The 19265-nt window shown below is 38.5% G+C and overlaps 1 protein-coding gene and 1 long non-coding RNA gene across 4 annotated transcripts in view; one reads left to right on the top strand and one right to left on the bottom strand.

Moving 5' to 3' along the window:
• Positions 1-19265, bottom strand: part of LOC127071237 (uncharacterized) — a 220056-nt gene that overhangs the window by 144235 nt on the left and 56556 nt on the right. The window lies entirely within an intron of this gene.
• Positions 11817-19265, top strand: part of LOC127071078 (uncharacterized) — a 233249-nt gene continuing 225800 nt past the window's right edge. Inside the window, exons 1-2 of one of the 3 annotated variants that reach the window (XM_051009967.1) lie at positions 11817-12291; positions 12892-13372. The gene's annotated coding sequence lies outside the window, so the exon portion shown is untranslated. Of the gene's footprint in view, positions 12292-12827; positions 13373-19265 lie in introns of all 3 variants that reach the window. The other 2 variants (XM_051009959.1, XM_051009973.1) reach the window with 2 other exon arrangements.

Genomic DNA, 19265 nt, shown 5'->3' with positions numbered 1-19265 from the left:
AGAGAGAGAGAGAATCTACACAAAAGGAAATCGTAATAGTAGCCTAGCTCCTTCGCTCATGAATAAAATAAATATTCGGTGAAAGATCGTAGATAAGCGGTTACAAGTAGTGGACGGACCTTCGATCGAGTTGTTTTATACCGTTCCTTTAGCTGAGAGAATTATTGTTCGAAGAAACTAAGTAAAGAAAATACTTCTACGAAAGAAAATATATACGATATAATGTTTAAGAGAACGTTTAGATCTTACTATCTTGAAATGTTCCAAACTTATACGAACCGTCCATTTTTCTTTTTTTTTCTTTTTCGAAATTAATACGTGTAAATCCATTTATTCTTATATCGGTTTATATTATAACTATTGTGATCTTACATATAAATTATTTATTTACTGCTAACGATAAAAATGATTTATTGAAGCAATGAAGGAGAGTTTTCATAGAAACGATACATCCTGTAAAAAAAAAACGCATGTCAAATCGTATTATACATAATAATATGTGTACATACAGGAGTACCGACAAAAGACTCGAAAAGAGCGTTCATAGAGTGAACGTAGCACCTGTTTCCTTTTATAATAGTACTCAATGCCGAGTACCTTTTAAGCTCTTTCACGTACAATAGATCTTGTATGCATCGGCTATCCGATTTAAGGATTATCGGTGAATCCCTTCGAGAAACATAGCAGTGGATGCACGGTTACGTTCAGAATTGATAGAACGTAAGGTCGGACCACAGTTCTAATTGTGTACAGGACGATCGTATTTCATGGTACACACAGGGGTATTACCTCTCAATGTTACCCTCACTTCTCTCACTTATCGTCTTTTACGTTATACGTTATGGGATAAAGGACGGGCAATTCTTTTTCTTTCCTCTCTTTCATTTTTCTTTTTTTTTCGTTTAGTTCAGTTTTGTTTTATTCTGTTTTCGAACTTTTTAAATCTTTCCCAATAAATGTTGGCGATTACGTTTAGGAGTTCCTTTTATCGTTTATCTTGACAACAATAATATAATTTCAATTCTAATATTAGAGAAACGATCCTGTCACTCGTTTACTGCTTCATTATTTCTACGGCTTGGCACTCGACGAATTTACTCGAAAGTTTCGATCCAAAGTGACGCGTAAACCAACAAGGAAAGGATCGTGACTCGAAGCCAAATCCAGTGAGGAGTAGGATTATTTCAGAACGGTATTAACTCGCTGACAGCGAGCTTAAGTGAGTACAAAATGTGAAAGTTGTAAAGTTTCATTGAGTCAACATAGAGAAAGTCACGCCGATTTGACGCATCCTTATTTTTTCTTTTTTATCTATATTTAAACTCATTGTACGGATTTTCATTGATAAATATCTATGCACGTATACAACTTTCGATTTCTTAATCGTCGTAATCGTAATAATTTTAAAGCAATCAAATGATCATCGAACTTTTTTCACGTTCCATCGTTTGCTCTTGTTAACTATTATTTGTTAAAAGGAAAACGAAAACAAAGAAAAAAAAAGAAGGAAGGGAAAAAATTGAACATGCATTTATCTCGAGGGGAACGAGATTTGTATTTGGAACGAAATAACCACGATGCGTCTCTTCCATGTTGACAGGCATTAGAGTTCCTCCCGGATGGTAACAAAAAAGGGGGAAAGGAAAAGGAATCGGGGTGAGTTCTAGAATTTCATTGTCAACAGAGGGCGAGTCGCGTGAAATGCAGCGTGTATCCAACCGCTCCGAACGACAGCGCGTTCGCATCCTGGGGTCTTCGAAGGGTGTAGATAATTCCGACGGGATGGAGCAGGTGTTAACTGCGCTCCCCGTGTTTAGCGGCGAACACATATTTTCGACGTTTATCCGCTGGTGCTTCGTCCTGTCTGCCCCTAAAAGAAAGCGAGAGGGAAAAAAACGAGAAAGAGAAAGAGAGAGAGAGAGAGAGAGAGAGATGCTCGTATTCGTAGAGGAAAGCCTATTTCGAGCGTACAAGAGAGATAGAAATGGAGAGAAAGAGAGGGAGAGAAAGAGAGAGAGAGAGAGAGAGAGAGAGAGACGAAGAGGAATGGAGAGGAAGAGGGAGAATGGAATATCCCCGAAGTACACGCGTGTCCTGCGTCTACAGGACCATAAATATGTCTCAGCTAGGACCTCCGAGTACTGCGAGAGCTATAAGCGCAAGCGTAAACTTCGTTAACGAGAAACTAATTCTCCAGCTCACAGTGGCGTAAGAAACTTTCGCCATTTTCGTAGGAACGAAGGAAAGACGAAGAGGAGAGTAGGTGTAGATGGGTAAATGGAGTAAGGGCTACGAAGGGCACAAGTAACATCGTCCGAATTACGTTGTAAATTAACACGCTACTCAAGGTCGCTGATGTACTTTGTTGCGAACGACTTTCATCCCTCGGCCTTCGTCAACTTCGTCTGTCGCATTGCCCGATGGAAAGTATTCAAATCGTAAATCGAATTTAAACGTGACAATAATAAAAGCTATGATGGATCTTTATTCGTTCATCTTCAGAAATGTGGATCGTTCATCGATGAAAAATACTTTTATTGACATGACGTCAAATAATTTAACGTGGATCTTTAAAAAAATAGAGTTTCTTTAGACTGGTTTAAAACGTAAAAGAGATATAAAAGAGTTTATTATCGTTTGTATTGGTGTTTCTACGCTACTGCTAATCGGCCCTTTTACCTTAAGAAGTTATCGGTGGTATTCCTTCGCAGATCACCTAAACGACCAGACATCGTTTCTCCTTGGTGGACTCGTGGGAGGGTGCCATTAATGGGATACGCCACTGAACGATCTTACTCTCGATCTCGTTAAACACGAGTGTATGTACATAGGCACACCCTATGAGAAGCGGACGTCGTCTGCGTAATACAACCTAGTAAAATGTTCGTCCTACCAAAATTGGAAAGTTCACCGCGAATTATGTTGCGGAGGACGTTAAAAGGATGTGCACTTAAGAATAACATTTCGGCGCTTTAAACTTATTCTACCGTGGAAAATGAAAATTTTAATACGCTTCACGATTGATAAAGATCGATAAGATCATAAAAAAAATTTATTTCTCCTACAAATGAATAAATGAAATATTTGTTAAATGAATATTGTCACAAAAAGCTTGACGAATCATAACATTGACATAAACAAAACAATAGATGCTTGTTCTTTCCGATGGATATAGTTATCTGTATAGATCTTTCTCGCGATACTTTCTAAAGATCTTATCGTCGAGCGATAAAACTTGATAAATCAATTTAATATAAAAATTAAAAAAATTAAAAGTAGTAACAGAGCTGGAAAGCTATATGAGGTGTCACCGATAACTTTTAAATTTGATCCCGTGGAGATCACCATAAAAAATTAAATTCATACTTACGTACCTTCCTCAACAAAACTTTTAAAAGGAATTTATTTCTCCCACTTCAATTTTCACTTAGTTTAACGTCATACTATTTCTATTTCATCTTCATTCCCATGAGATATTCGAGTCTGTAAAATCCCAAAGATTTTCATTGATTTATAATAACAAAGGAAAGAAGAAACTCTCGGATAGCTTAATCGATGTTAATGAACTCTCTTGCGAGAAATTTGTAGGATCAGTAGGAAACTTACAAATCGATCGTCGCCATCGATCGATCGGTGTCGCTTTAAACGTTTCGAGGTTTTAACGTCTCCTTTGTTTCAGCGGTTCTATCGATCGGTCGTATCTCTTTCAGAAGTTCACGGAAGTTAGTAACCCCCTGAGGAGCCGGCGTCGCTTTGCCAAGGCTGGAGAGAATCGAGGGTTGTGGAGGGTAGGATGAAGAGAGAAAGAGAATAAGAGAAAAGGATAGACAGATAGATAGAGAAGAAGAAAGAGGGAGAGAGAGAGAGAGAGAGAGAAATAGGAAACAGTGGTAGACCAATGGTGGACTCGAAGTACGATATCATTTAATGGGATACGCCACTTTCCGAACGACCTCATTCTCGACGTCGTTATGCGTGTGTGTACATATGTGCAAGTTTACCCTATGGGGTGGAGAACGCTTCTCTTCGTCGCTTACACAATTCATAATCGGCGAACGATGCTACAGTATTATATGCACTGGTGGAAGGGTCCGTGGAAAGAGGTAGAAAGATAGAGAGAAAGAGAGAGAGAGAGAGAGAGTGAGAGAGAGAGGAGGGGGAAGAGAGAGAATGAAGATACATATATACCTACATGTAAGTTAGATAGAGAAAGATAGATAGAGAGGGAAGATGGAGAACTCCGTTTCCAACTTTGCGTTCGTTGTCAAGTCTATGTTCTCCTCCGCATTGGTTAAACATTGTATAACGTGCTAATACGTTATCTACACAAAGAACGAAGCTACAGTTTCAATGTCGATTCGAAGCTTGGCTATAGGTCAGCAGGAGTTCCAAGTTTGAGTACTCGAAGTCAAGAGATAGAGAAAGAGAGAGAGAGAGAGATAGTAGAAAATCATCATCAAGCTCTCTCGATAATGCATTGTTTCTTGAAAGCTCAGTAACTGGACTATCTTCATTTGGAAATACTCTCTTCCTTCTCGATCGTCATCAACAGCAGTAATAGCAGTGGCTGTAACGAAACTATCGCTAGCCAGCATCGCTGCTTACAAATACACTCGAAACCTCTCGATGAGTTCCGTAGCCTCTCGTATTCTACACGCTCTTGATTCGGAAATACGGTTATACGTATAAGTTGTGTTTTACTCGCTAAGGAAGTTCTCCGCTCGAACGTCGAACTGAAAATTATGCTTTCGCGTTCTAATGTCGATTATTCGTGGAATGCACCGAGAGTATTCGAAAATATTCACTTCATTTTGTTCTCAATAATACATGTTTGTTACAGATTTACATGATAAAAAGTAATAAAAGTTAATTAACTAATGATGAAGTTTTGAATTAAGACAATAACTAAATAAATAAATTGTAAACAAAATTTATTATTTATGAAGTTTTCTTCTTTTTCTTTTTTTTTCTTTTTTTTTGTAAAAACGTCAAAAATAGAATTCAAAAAAGGTATAGCATAGATTAGAATTTGTTTGATTTAATCGCTAATGCAAGTACAGCTATATTATTTCTACGAGCTTATATCTTTTAAACGCATCGAGTAGTATCGTCTTCTCATGGTGCAAGCAATTTCATTCTCTTTGAACGCGACACAAACATTATTATCGATACCCCGTCGTGGAGAACGCACGCCATGGCTAACGGAATCTCGGTGCACTCTATACAACCTCGCAGGATGGATAAACATCGCCGATCTTGTCACGGAAAATTATGTCACGTACAGGATAAAGGGAAGAACTTGTAAGTTGTTTATACGTTTATCCTTGCATATTTTCTCGTGAATCTGCGATATGCACTATCGTTCGTAAGTATTTGCTCATATATGAACGAAGAAGAAATTTTATTAATACAAGACAATTTAAATAGGAGAGACGTTATATAGGCGATCATTAATGATTAAGAAAAATTAATGCTTCAGAAAAATTAATTGATATGAAGCTAAGATAAAAAAATAATGTAACGTCAAATATTGATTATAATCATTCTTACAAATTTTTTCAAAAACGGCTCATGGTGTGTTTTAAGAAATATCGGAACATATGCGTGAATATATTCTTATTACCGGATACGTATAAATTTCATAATTTCCGACGATTTTAAATTTTAAATAAAGAAAGAAGAGGGATCATAAGAGAGAATATAAGATATGCGATATATTTTACAAGAACGTCAATATATTTTTGGAAAGACCCCTCGTTCTATTTTTACTCTAAACATCTGTCTCGGAATCGTGATCTATCTCGCTGCTCGAGATCGAACAATTTGTCGCATAATACATGACATGAAAGGGATGAGAAGAGAGAAGGAGGGAGTGAATGCATTTTAAAGTGGAAGTGGATACGTGCAATTCGAAAACAAATTTTCAAGAAAGTCCACGACCAATCGGTGGTCGAAGAGATACGAATAACGTGGTAAAAGGAACAAGATCGTAGAAAATAATATTATTTATTGATCATCCTCGGTAATCGATCGGAGAATTATATTTCTTTCTTATTCCACCTTACTCTACAATATTTTCACCCAACGACAAAAATTAATTTATATGTCTACATAATATATAGTTCTTGGATGTTTGTCGAGAAGTTCCAACGCGTTCAAATCGATTTAAAAATTTCATCACGTTTTCTAGAACCTTTTCACGATTATGATTTTTCTATATCATCCAAGTTTTACATGTATGTACGTAGATACGTACGTGTATAAATAAGTACGCATTGTTTCGTTTAACAATAGGTCTAGGTTTACACTCGTTCGATCAAATGAGTATAACCTTCAATGAACCTTTGACACGTTGTACACAACAACGGATAAGTCGAAGAGACACAGCAAGGACAGTGAGTCTTATGTTGGTCGACCACGCAATGCATGTAACGCGTATATGTATAATATACACGTGTGTATATATATATATATATATATATATATATATATATATATATATAAACATATGAACGTAGCGAAGGTAAATAGAGAAGACATGTAACATCTCTCCGTCTCTCTCTCTCTCTCTCTTTCCATCTATATCTCTGTCTCTATCTACGAACGAACGCGCTGAAACGTTTGCGATCGCACGCATATACGTGTGTTTACGCGCGGCCGATCGGAATCGTGCACAGTACACGTTTCCTTCTCGATGTGTGCGGTCTCTATGTGACGCGGTACGAGTTTATTGCGCTCGTTCACGATGTCCTTCGGCTCGTGTTCCGCGCGTTTGCGCACCAAACACGCTTCGTGATTCTTCGTGTACACCGGCGGTATATACATATGCATATACGTAGAAAAGCAGACACACATATACATGTATAGTACATGCGTACGCGTAAAACAAGTGACACGTATGTATATACATACATATATATATATATACGCACACATGTATTCACGTATATATATATGTGTGTGTGTACAGTATATGTATCTACGCTTTCGTTGCAATGATGCACAATCTGCGAGAAGCGCACACCGACACCAGTCGCGACAGGAGTCCTCGTGAATGTGCATGCTCGGTACGTGCAGCGTATGTCGATGGGGCTTGCGGTTTGACTTTGGTGGCTCTCGGATAGCCCACCGTTATTATCCGTAACTCGTGTTGCGGCGTACCCGGAACAAACGCGACCGAAAACCTTCGCTCTTCCTGAATACACTGGACTCTGCTTGAATTCGCCTTAATGCCTCATAGTGCTTCTTTCCTAGTCGATCGATTTCAAACCAGACACGTCTTTCTTCGTTTATTAACCGTATTTATTTATTTCTATTTCTTTTTGTTGCTCTTTTTTGTTTTTTTTTGTTTTGGTTGATCGTTTTTAATATTGCAATGAATTTTTATGAATTTTCATTGTATCAGATTCGAAAGGAAAGGATATTAATATTTTTTGTATAATATTCACTACGAAACGAAAAATGTATCTGATTATGAATCAGATTTGTAAGTTAGCAAATTAGTTGATAGCTGAAGTTAATAGGATATACAATGTTTTTATTTTAAATATAAACAAAAACATACAGAAGGAACAGATAGGTCGAAACCACTTTGAGACTGGTTAGTAACGCTAAATACTAGAGGAAGCATTATAATCCAATCCCGCATAATCTTCGGTTTAATTATCTCCGATTTGACGCAATCGTGTGAGCATGTGTTGCAAATGTACGATGCGCCGTTTGTCCAGGCAATCTGACATTACGCATATGCGACATTGCTGTCATGTCTCTAAAACCAAAGAGAGAGAGAGAGAGAGAGAGAGAGAGAGAGAGAGAGAGAGAGAGAGAGAGAGAGAGAGAGAGAGAGAGAGAGAGAGAGAGAGAGAGAGATTCGACAAAGCCTATCCTAAGGGAACCTGTTAATAGAGAATGTTAATGTACTTTACTTGGATTATTTCAACGTCTAGCTTACGAAAAGAGCTTCTAATTAAACCATGTAATATATAGGTAAAAAGACGTTTTAATATAGACTTTTTTAATTCCATATTACATTACACACATACATACAACTGTTCATCAATTAATCGTTCGACATTCTCATCATATTTAAGCATAATTTTCATGAATCGACATATACGACAATTAACAAGATGAAAAGAGATAAAGTAGGAAACGTTAGGTTTTGCATGTGAAATATCATACTATTCGACGCTTCCCTCGTGTTCTCTTTTCATTGAATTCTTTTAGAAAAAATTGATAAAAAGAATAATACAGTCGCTAAAGCATCGAGAAGAATTGCTGGAGGGTCGGAAAGAAGACCGGTGATGGCTGCTTTATTACGAGCTTTCGCGTATCCGCGAGAAAGCTTCGACCTGCCGTAGAAACGATTGGATTACCATTTTTTAGTCTCGACCCTTTTGCTTGAACAGTTTCATCCCTGGACCTTCGGTAATTCACCACTGGGTATCTTCCTCGTTCTCTCGAACTTAGCGAATTACGTAAAAAAAGTCGACCGGTCATTTTTAAGCCATCTTCGGGAAGATATAAGAAAAATCTTTACGTAAGAAAAATGTATTTGATGTTACATGTTATATGCTATATATGTATATTTCAAGTTGATTAATATTTATTTATCAGTGACGTGATATTTGAGAAAAGATTAAGAAACATTTTCATTACTTTCTCAATCCTTACTTACCAAAGAAAAACAAATTTGACTGAATACTTACATTATTAAAATGACAAATGATATTAAAAAGATACGCTGATGCGACGTCATCGAGATACAAATCTCTTTGTGGACAGACGAGAATAAGAAAAAGAAAGAGGAAAAGAGAGAGGAAGAGAGAAAGAGAGACTTCGTTCTTTATCTAAAAGTTTTATCACACTCATCTTTCTGTCCTCTTGGATACGTTCATACTATTTTCAATATTTTTTCCAGCTTTTTCTTTTCTCCTCTCCATTCTAACTTTTCTTTCCTCGATTCTCCTCCATTTGCCTTTTTCATTTCTTTTATTCATGCCTCATATACAATTTGCCTGGCATATACAAGTGAAACATCTCGAATCACTTTGGTTTTCCATCGAAATACAATAGGTAATAAAATGATGGAAAGGAAATAAAAATCCTAATAACGAGACATGTCATCGGCATTTTGCGGTAACTCTTAGAACGTCAAGGATCGACCAATAATATCCAAGTTATTTCTTCTCGAAGAGAACTATCAAAAAGAGTCTGAACGAGAAACGAGAGAGCAAGAAAAGCTACCGTAGAAAAGCGAATCTCACGTTGGTATAGATATCTAGCGAGAAGGTATGCCGAGAATGGACTATAATTTTGCGATTCGTGGCAGATGCTTCGAGGTAAGATGAAAGAAGGTTGCTTCGACGATATATATATAGATATATAAATGTGTGTTTGTGTGTGTCATGCTATTCGATTCGACTTTGTCCCGAGCGAACAATTAATAATGAAAACGGTGACGGATCATTGACGTTGACATCGATTTGGGAATTCTAGTCTTCTTTTTTTCTTCTTCTTTCTTTTTCTTTAGATACAGATATCTTTAGATCTCCATCTCGATCACAAATTACCATTCCTTCAAACTCGCAGGAGTCTCTAATAATTTGCACATTACTCTAATGAGAGACGTTCCTTTCAACGTCGACACGCATTAATCCACTTTTACGTCCCTCTCAAGCTAGTTAACCCACTTCGGATGAATCGATGATAGGATCAGCCCCAAGGAAGATACACCGATTCTACGACCGATAAAGGTGGCCGTTGATGAAATAACTCGAAATGGTTCGTGTCGGCAGTCGTACACCCTCTTTTCTTCCCTTCTCCGTTTCTCTCTTTCCTTCTATCTTTTTCTTTTTTCCTTTTTCTTCTTCTTTTTTCTTCCTCCTCTTCCTCTTCCTCTTCTTCTTTTTCTTCTTCTTCTTCTAAAGAAAGACTCGTACTTCTTTTGTGATCCAGACGAGCTTTGCGAAGAACCTTCGGGCCTCCTTTCAAATCACGTCGCTCCTCGCGATAGTAGGTACGGTATTGATTCATTCGTTTCCTCTCGATTCGTCCAGTTTTATTCTCATCCACGATCGGAATTACGACACCGAGAGTTTATTTTTCACGTTGCTTTTTTTTTTTTGTTATTTCAGTAGATTCTTCCAGTCAAGATTAGTGGCCCTTGCCATTCGTCGATGAACGAACGTACGTATGTATTATACTCGAATTTACGGTTAAATTAAACAGCTTGGATATAAAAAAAAAAATTGGTTAAAAAATAGGATCGTTAGAGTTTGGAATGTTCGATAAAAATAACTGTTGAACGATTCGATAGGAAAATTCATCTTATGGTGAAACGCGTATTTTATATGTTACACTCGAGCTCCTGTATTTCATGCAGTTAAATATTTATCGTTTTCCGCGTTGTAAATCAGTTCGTTACGATATACGCAATTCGCTCCTTCCTCCGCGAACCGTTTGAGTATCCTCCTACGTCGAAATAAATCGAGTAATCGACAGTCATCCCGAACGCTTGAACAGGGAACGATATCGTGTTACCCATTACGAATGTGTGCATTACAAATTACATATATTATGCCACGTAATGTATCGTACAATTAATTACAAGTTAAAACTCTAAACGTGAGAACGGATTTCGACAGCGAAACTCTGATACTTGGAAATCCGCGCGCCACTGTATAAATTACAAATAACGTTGAAAATCGATCGGTACGTATTTAAAGTATAGCTTTGCACGAGCTTTGCGATGCATCAAATCGCTCGTGGTTTTTAAAACCCGACACGTTTACCTGCTACTACGATGAAACGCGAGCTCGTTGTTAGAATATCTTCGATGTTCGATTCGTGCGGGCATTTTGTAGAGAACACGTATTGTCGGGCCGATTCGAGAGCGATGAAAATAACGAGGCGTCGATTTTCTTTCGTTAAATAATTTACATGAATAATTTGCATTCTTTGCCAATTGACTATTTTTTCTTTTCTTTTTTTTTTTATCAAAATCATTACCATTCGGTTATAGTCAAATATATATCGAAATGGAGAAGACGCGAAACGTAAACGGATATATCCATGAAATAATATTATAAAAAGTATTCTCCTATGCACTCCTATAATTAAAATCATCGTCATCGTCATCGTCATCATCGTGCACTTAGATCATTATATCGAGAACTTCCTTTGCCAGCGAAGAAACAAATCGTTTTAACTAAAAAAAAACAAAGAAAAATTATGTGAAAAATTTCGCGGCAGTTTCGAAGTTTGCATTTATTTGAAGACCAATGGAAAAAGTAGAAGGGGTGTTGCAGGAAAACGAAATCAACGAAAAGATTGATCCACTGTCAAGAGCGCCATTCCCGCTAAATTGGCAACACCGCGTAGAGAGAGAACGGGCCTTAAATCCTCGGCCGACTGGCGTTTTGGGGGTGGTTTAGAGAGAGAGAGAGAGAGAGAGAGAGAGAGAGGGGATGAGGGTGAGAGGGTGAAGAAGAGGCGATCGGCACGAAGGGTAGCAAGAGAAGCAGATACCAAGTAGATGTCGAGGCGTAGACGAGGATGCTAGTGGTGGTAGTAGGGTTGCTGGTGTTTGAGGGATGGAAGTAAGGGGTAAAAGGAAGGAAAGGGTGAGAGAGAAAGAAACAGAGAGAGAGAGAGAGATAGAGAGAAAGAGGAAAGTACGGTTAGAAGGGTGGTGGAAGCGAGCCGAAGCGTGTTCCAGCTTGGCGCGGTGGAGAGAGCGTAGCGGCGGCGCGAGAGGGTGCGACGGTGGGGGTAACCGGTAGCTCGGATGGCTCCGTACGTCTTCGGCGCGGTTCGAGCGCTCAGTCCGACCCGGACGTCCGTGGGAGATGTGTCTGTCGCTTTTTCGCCGCCGGCACGTACGCACGCAAGGACGCACCGGTGTTGTGTTCGCGCACGTTGCTCTCGTCTCCAAATACTATAACAATCCTCGTTAGACAATCGAACGTTCTCGTCGTCACGTATTTCTCGAAAACGAATATAAAAATTTGTTTCCGATCGATGAGAAGAAAGGAAAAACAAAGGTCATCGTCGTCCGTATTATCGTTTACATCCCTCGCGGGACGCGCCAAACGACTCGCGTGCTTCCTCGTCTCGTTTATCTCGAAGGATATAATAATATTTAAGAGGACTCGAATGTTTTGAGGAAGAATAAAGGAGAGAGAAAACTTCGTGTTCCGGAGTGTGATAGAACAGACGAACGAGTAACAGAACGGACGAGAGTAGGTTGCTCGAGAGAAAAGGTGCATCGAGGGACGAAGAAGGTTTAAGGTGTGTGCGTGTGTGTGCGTGTGTGTGTGGTATGTGTGCGTGTGTATGTGCGCGCGCGTGTGCGTGCGTGTATGTGTGGGCGAATGTGTGCGCGCGTGTGTGTGTGTGTATGTGAGACAGAAAGAGAGATAGATAGAGGAGAGAGAGAGAGAGAGAAAGAGAGAGAGGAAGATAAAAGATCGTTGCTCGAGAAGGGGAGGGAAAACGAAGAAAAAGCTCTCTCTCTCTCTCGCTCTCGTTCTCGCTCTCTTGGCTGCCTCCGCCGGCTTTCCACGACCACGAATCGATACCACGCGACTGTCGCCTCGCTCGTTTCCCCGCGTATATTATACATCCATCTCTCTTTATACCCTCCTTCTCTCCTTGTCCGTTTTTCTCTCTTTTCACAATTTACTTTCCTCTTTCTATATATTTTCTCTTTCTCTTTCCCTTTTTCTATGTCTTTCACACACAAATCCTTCTTTCGTTTGATCGAACAAACTCCTTCGAACATGTCGCAAATCTAAAGTCTTATTTCCCTTTTTAATTCTTGACAGTGCGACGGATATTCAACTACGACGTCCATCTTTGATTTTTACAATTTATTATTTTCCCGTGAAGGACGACACAGTTTCAAGAATTATTTCAAGAATTGAAGAAAGGAATATGAGAAAATAAGGGTTGAAGAATAATTACCGTGCGAGAGAGAGAGAGAGAGAGAGAGAGAGAGAGAGAGAGAGAGACAGAGAAGCAGGAACGATTGAAAGTGTCGAAGGTTTTTTGTACGAGCGACTACGAAGGGCGACGAAGGAAAACGAAGTTCGAGCGAAGGTATAAAGGGGTGAAAGAGAGAAAGAGAAAAAAGATAGAGAAAGGTTGAGGAAGGAAATAGAGATATAGGGATTCGTGGTTCCGGTTAGTTTCTACTGTGTGTCACGTGACCTTATAAAGGATATTTACTGTGCTTCGTGTTTTTTTACGACGATCGTGCTTGCTTTCTTCGTCGTCCTGCTGAAAAGAAAAAAAGAGCTCTGGCTTTATTTCTTCGTTTAAGAGACATCAAGACTACTTCTTTATTGAAATCTGCGTTCTACTTGGAAAAGTAAGTACTTTGAAATTCTTTCGTTTTTTCGTCTCTTCGTCTCTTGTCTTAATTTTTTCTTTATTTTCCTTTTTTTTTTTTGTCCGAGACAGTATATTAATAATAATTAAGACTGCGATATAAAAGAACTTGCGATATAAAATATCTGCGTATATATTAAAGAATGTTTATTCGAAAACGTATACATACACACGAGTCATCGATGTGACCTGTAACATGCGTTGCGCTTACACGAGCGAGAAGATTCAATAACAGAATATTTCTAATTTTTGTAAACATTGTAATTGTTTATCACCCAGTCGAACTTGATATCTCATTTGAAGTATATAATAGAAAATTCTACCGTATCTTTGCTATCTTGGCAAAGTACCAATGGTCTTTAAAAAAAAGAAAAAACATAGGTTCATAGAGCTAGGTTTTTCGAACGACTACGTGACTTATCTTCAATTAATTTTCACATCGCAGTACCATCGACTACGTTGGATATATGTACCTATTTCTGGTAACGAAATTTTCAATGTCGTATCTCTGTGAAAAAAGTTAATCGGCAGATTTTCTTACTTTTATCGCGAAAGCTTTCAGAAACTTTACGACTACTTCGAGAGCACCGGCGGACATTAGATTTGATTTTCTTTGCGTTCTCCCGGAACTCTGTACTATCGTAAAAGTAAAAATATCGAGACATAAAAGGGACGGGGAAAGGGTATCGAGAATAAAAAGCGGTACCTTCGGAATTCGATTCTCAGAAATCAACGTATGTACGAATGTATTGCGTCGCGATAAGGAAATACGAAGGAAGGAATAGAAAGACCATTTCCGTCTTGTTGAAGCTCGATACCTCGTTGTTGGTTATATCGACAGTCGAAGCATATCACTACACTCTCCTTATTTTTATAACGTCCGGAAAGAGCAAAAACGTTTCCATTGAAATCATATCAATTGTATAATGCTTTTAATGGATCCGTTCATTTACTGTCGAGTAAACATAAAAATCTCATTTCTCGCATTAACTATTTTATTCCATGTTTTGAAAATATGATTTTAGATCGAAAATTATTCACATATTCATATTTGATAATATGAATGAAAATGAAAAGATGAGACCGTTCAAATTAAGCTCGTGTTTATTTTGAAAGATTTAAATGGAGAACGCTGTAGATTGTGAAAGCGACTTATTAGGAATTATTAGTTCATAAAGAGCGTTAATACGAGGCATAAACGATACGTTTGTTGTCTATCACATGCGTTGAATGGCCGAAGTAAAAAGGAACGTCTAGGTCGACATATGCGGGCGTTCATACTCGTCTCGCTATACTTATTTTTCTTTCTTTCTTTCTTTTTTTTTTCTTTCAAATTAATTCGACGAAGATTTACTGCCTCATTAATAAACGACACGTAGTTCATTGTCGGTGGCCTTTACATAGATATTTCGTAAGTTAATCCAATTTATATATTCTTTTGACTATCGATAGGTAAGATTAAACGATTGTCGGAGAAAGAGAGAGAGAGAAAGAGAGAGTTTCCTACGTTGTTAAAAGTTACAGAAAAAGAATAAGAAAACAAGAAAGGAAACTTCGAAAATATCTAGTCAGAAGTGAAGCACGGACGATTGTAGATAGATCGGATCAGATTTTCTTATCACAAATCTGTTTCGTCGGGAAGGAAATTGGTTCCAGTAGAAAAATGTCTTTAAAGGTGTTATCGATTTGCGTGATCGATGGAACGGACGATGATTCGAAATATGACACCGATCTTCTTGGATAGGAAAATATGATCTATTGCTTTTAGGATTTTAAAGGTATCTTTTCGATACGAATCTGGCACTTGTATTTCTTCGATCAGGAGATATAACTTGCGTCGATGATAACAACAATAATTACATATTAATAAAAAATTGAAGAATCATTGAGATGTCAGCAGAATTTTTCGGATATTTGACATTGAATTAAATACTTTTACTCACGTGTATTATAATGAATCATCCCTTTTTTCCTCTCCTTCGTAAATTACTAGTTGAAGTAAAGGCCGAGTTGAACGTCCCAGACATTAGTTAAGACGCTAGTCAACGTATTATAGTAGTAGTCTTTTCTTCTCGGTTCTATTTCTCGATTTACCCAGCGACTCTTGATACGAAGCCACGGGGCCAACGGTGGCCGTATTTATTTCTACGATGTAGGAAACGTCGAAGGGGACTGTGCAACTTCGACTTAGATTCTGTCAACTTTGTTCGAAACTACGCATCGAGATATAGAAAGTTCTCTTGCGTTCTGCGCTGCTCCCAGGGTGTACTTTAACTCGTCTTATAGTGCAAGAGGACAATATTGACTTGGCCGTTCTTCTCTTGTCGTTAACTTTATTTCAAGGACTTCCGTTATCGGTAACTCCAGGTATAGTTTTATCAACGTCTTTAAATGTATGTAGGTACACATATTTTCATCGGGTACAAAGTTCATCTAAAAATGTAAGATTCAATTTTATTATCGGGATTTTCTTTTTTTTTTCATTAATTCTATCGTGCAATAACCTTCGTAATTCGTATTTTGGATTCGTCAAATTAGATAGATCGTAAAATATTCTTCGTTTAGATTTTGTCTACGTGTAAATGAAGAGAACATGGATGTTGATCGTAGAAATTAATTATGCTGAGAGAATTACGTTCCTTTCTTATCTAGACCGACCTTTCCCGCTATAAAGATCATTGTTCAGGTAATAAAAGAGAAAGAAAGATATATCTTGGAATTTCAACTTGGAAGGCGAGGGCTTCTTTCGAGCATCTTAATATCTGTCACTTACATCTACCAAATAGGAAGAAAGAGCAAGATTTAAACATAATGTTCACGTGTTCACGAGCTTATTTAAATAGCAAATAAAGCGTTTCTCTCTATAGAGAAATTCAGGCACGTGGTATCCGAATTTGGGTAGGTACATTGAGGAAGGGGTGAAATCGTCGTTGAGTCAACTCGGAGAATGAGAAGGGAAGCTAAGGGAAGATGTAGAGGTAGGTAAAAGATGGTAGAGGGGAAGAGAGGAGGGGTGAGCCTTCAAACGAAGCATAAAATCGGAGATGAGTCCGTCCTCGCGAAACGAGTTGCTACCGTCGAGTAAAGAGAAAGAAGGAAGGAGAAAGACATAAAAGGAGATGGAAAATGCTTTGGTAAGAGGGACGAAGACGGATGGATGAGCGAATAGACGGCATGGAAAGAGAAGAAGGGTAGCGAGAGAAACGTTTCAAGGGGAGAGTGGGTGGCTCATCATCCATGGTGTGTACCATCATTCATGAGATGCATTAATCAATGTAAAAGAATCGTCCTCGCTTCTACTCTTTTGTCGTTAGTAAAATCTGAACACAGGTATACATACGTATATACATACATATATACATATATATCATATATGTGTGTGTGTGTGTGTCTACATATATATATATATATATATATATATATATATATGTCGAGCAAGCAGACGCGTTTACACGAAACTTCTCTTCTTTCTCTCTCACTCTTCATTCGAGTGCCGCCCACTGCGAAACGAGCCGCGGGACAGCGATAACAATGGGGCTGTTTTTACGAACGTTACCTCTCTCTTTCTCCTCTCTTTTTCTTTCTCCAAAGCTATCATCTCTTTCTCTCTCTTTCTCTCTCTCTCTCTTTCTCTCTCTTCCTCCCTCCCTCTCGTTTTCTCTCTCTCCCTATACTGTCCACACCCTCCGTTCTCGACGCACGAATTAATAACCATTCCAAACGGCTTCGCCGGCGCTTCGGAATTAAAATATCTTTGCTGTGAGTGGCTTGCCTGACAAATCCGCATAGGGAACGTGTATGAGAGAGAAAGAGAGAGAAAGAGAGAGGTGAAAGGGACATTTTGGGGCAAGGACGGGATTGCCCGCGAGAATTAATCACTCGTCCAATTCTCCGCGAAATCACAGCGTGTAATCACCGCTGCTAGATTTGTTATTAGCGAGCACAACGTGCCTTATGCGCTATCAAAAGTGCGCCATCGAAATGTTTTACATATATAAGCTTGTATATGTTTGTTTTCGAACGTAATATCTTTGATTAATCGGAAATAGATTATCATTTATCGAATATTTATCGATTGGTAATATTTTGATTTATTTGAAATATCAATAATTAATATATCACAGAGACAAATATAAAAATGTCGAAAAAACGATATTTTTAGATTCTCGAAATATGGTCGAATGATTAGACGCTTTTGAAATTGCAAATGTGTCCAGTCCGTGGATATTCCGTAGAAGTTTTAGAAAGTAGAAGGCGACAACCGTGAAAAGAAGACTAAGGGCCGGGCTCGATTCCAAGAAAGAATCGCGTGATATTACCTGAACGTGTGTGCGAACATAAGAGAGAAAGAGTAGGTGGGAAGAGGGAAGCAAGATGAAGCAGCAGAGTGTGAGGGAAAGAAGGAAGGAAGGAAGGAAGGAAGGAAGGAAGGAAGGAAGGAAGGAAGGGAGGGGGGAAGGGAAAAGATATAGAGGAATGAAAAGAAGAATAAATCGTGAAAGAGAGGAAGAGAGATAGAGAGAGAGAGAGAGAGGGAGAGAGAGAGAGAGAGAGAGAGAGAGACAAGACCTCGTTATGAATTCCGGTAGCGTAGCGGGCAGGACATCCTCATTGGCCGAAGTGTCCTGCAAGATACGAAATAATGTCGACGCGTATCCTGAAACGCGAGGATAACTTATCCCGTCCACGCTTCGTGGAATTTCTCCCTGCTATCTGCCTCTCGAAACTCTCGTATCTCTACTTCCGCGAACTCGCGTCGCAGCTTCCAATTTCGTAAACGTTTCTACTCAACTCTCTCACTCTTTCTCTTTCAGACACTCTTTCTCTCTTTTCTCTCATCCTTTTTTCTCTTTTCTCTTCTTTTCTTTCCTTTTCTTTTCTTTTCTTTTCTTTTTTTCTTTTCTTTTCTTTCCTTCCTTCCTTCCTTCTTTTAGTCCCTCGAAACCTTTAAATCTGTCAGAGACTTTTCCCTCTCGAACGCCACTCGTTACGTTCAAACTGCTCACGGAAAGATTCTAATCTCGATGTCCGTTTTTCACTTCGAAAAAATTCCAGTTATGTAATCCGATCGTACGACTTTGTAAATTGAAAATTACTGTCTCCCTAATTTTTAATGGACTTTTTTTCTCTTTTTTCTTTTTATTCTTTTTTTTATTCGAATCATTATCTCCGTTAAAAGAATTGTAAAAGTATCTTTTAAAAAAAAAGAAAAGGAAAATCTCATCCGATTCTTTCACAGCTGACCTTCGAATTTCGATCGTTAGCGTATTGTGTGCGTTCGTCAAAGAGAAACTTCGCAGGAACGAATTTTGTAGCTATTCGAAAGGAGAGACCGGCTTCTCTCTCTCCCTCTCTCTCTCTCTCTCTCTTTCTGTACCCTCTTTCTTTTTCAAGAGCGCAACAAACTACATTGTAAAGGAATAAAGAGGGTCGAATAAACGTTTTACGGTCCAGCGTGACGCCCTTTTCAGAATCGGCGCCCTCGAGCCACGCGCCAACTTTCCTCAGACCCTTTTCGTCCTTGCTACGTGAATCGGCCATTAGGCTTATTTTTTTAATCTCTCGTTGGACACAATGTAGCAGGGCCCTTTTATCGGTACTTACACTTGTCGAAAATCATTCCTATTTTATTCTCTTTACCCTTCCAAACATTATCTTATCTCTCTCAACATCAATTCCGATGGTACTACCGGTTCTTAATTAAAAATCCCTTTAACGATAACGTAAAACTCGATTTAAGCATATCGATACAAAACGGACGATTCATTGTTATACTTATCGAACATACAAATGTAATCTTTTTTCGATTAGCTTTCTAACGTTATAAAGTTACTTGAAATAAGCCATTTTATCGGCTTTTATTTCGATGGAAA

This window comes from Vespula vulgaris, chromosome 1 (genome assembly GCF_905475345.1).
Source record: "Vespula vulgaris chromosome 1, iyVesVulg1.1, whole genome shotgun sequence".
Lineage (NCBI taxonomy): Eukaryota > Metazoa > Arthropoda > Insecta > Hymenoptera > Vespidae > Vespula > Vespula vulgaris.
This window is presented reverse-complemented; position numbering and strand designations above follow the sequence as displayed.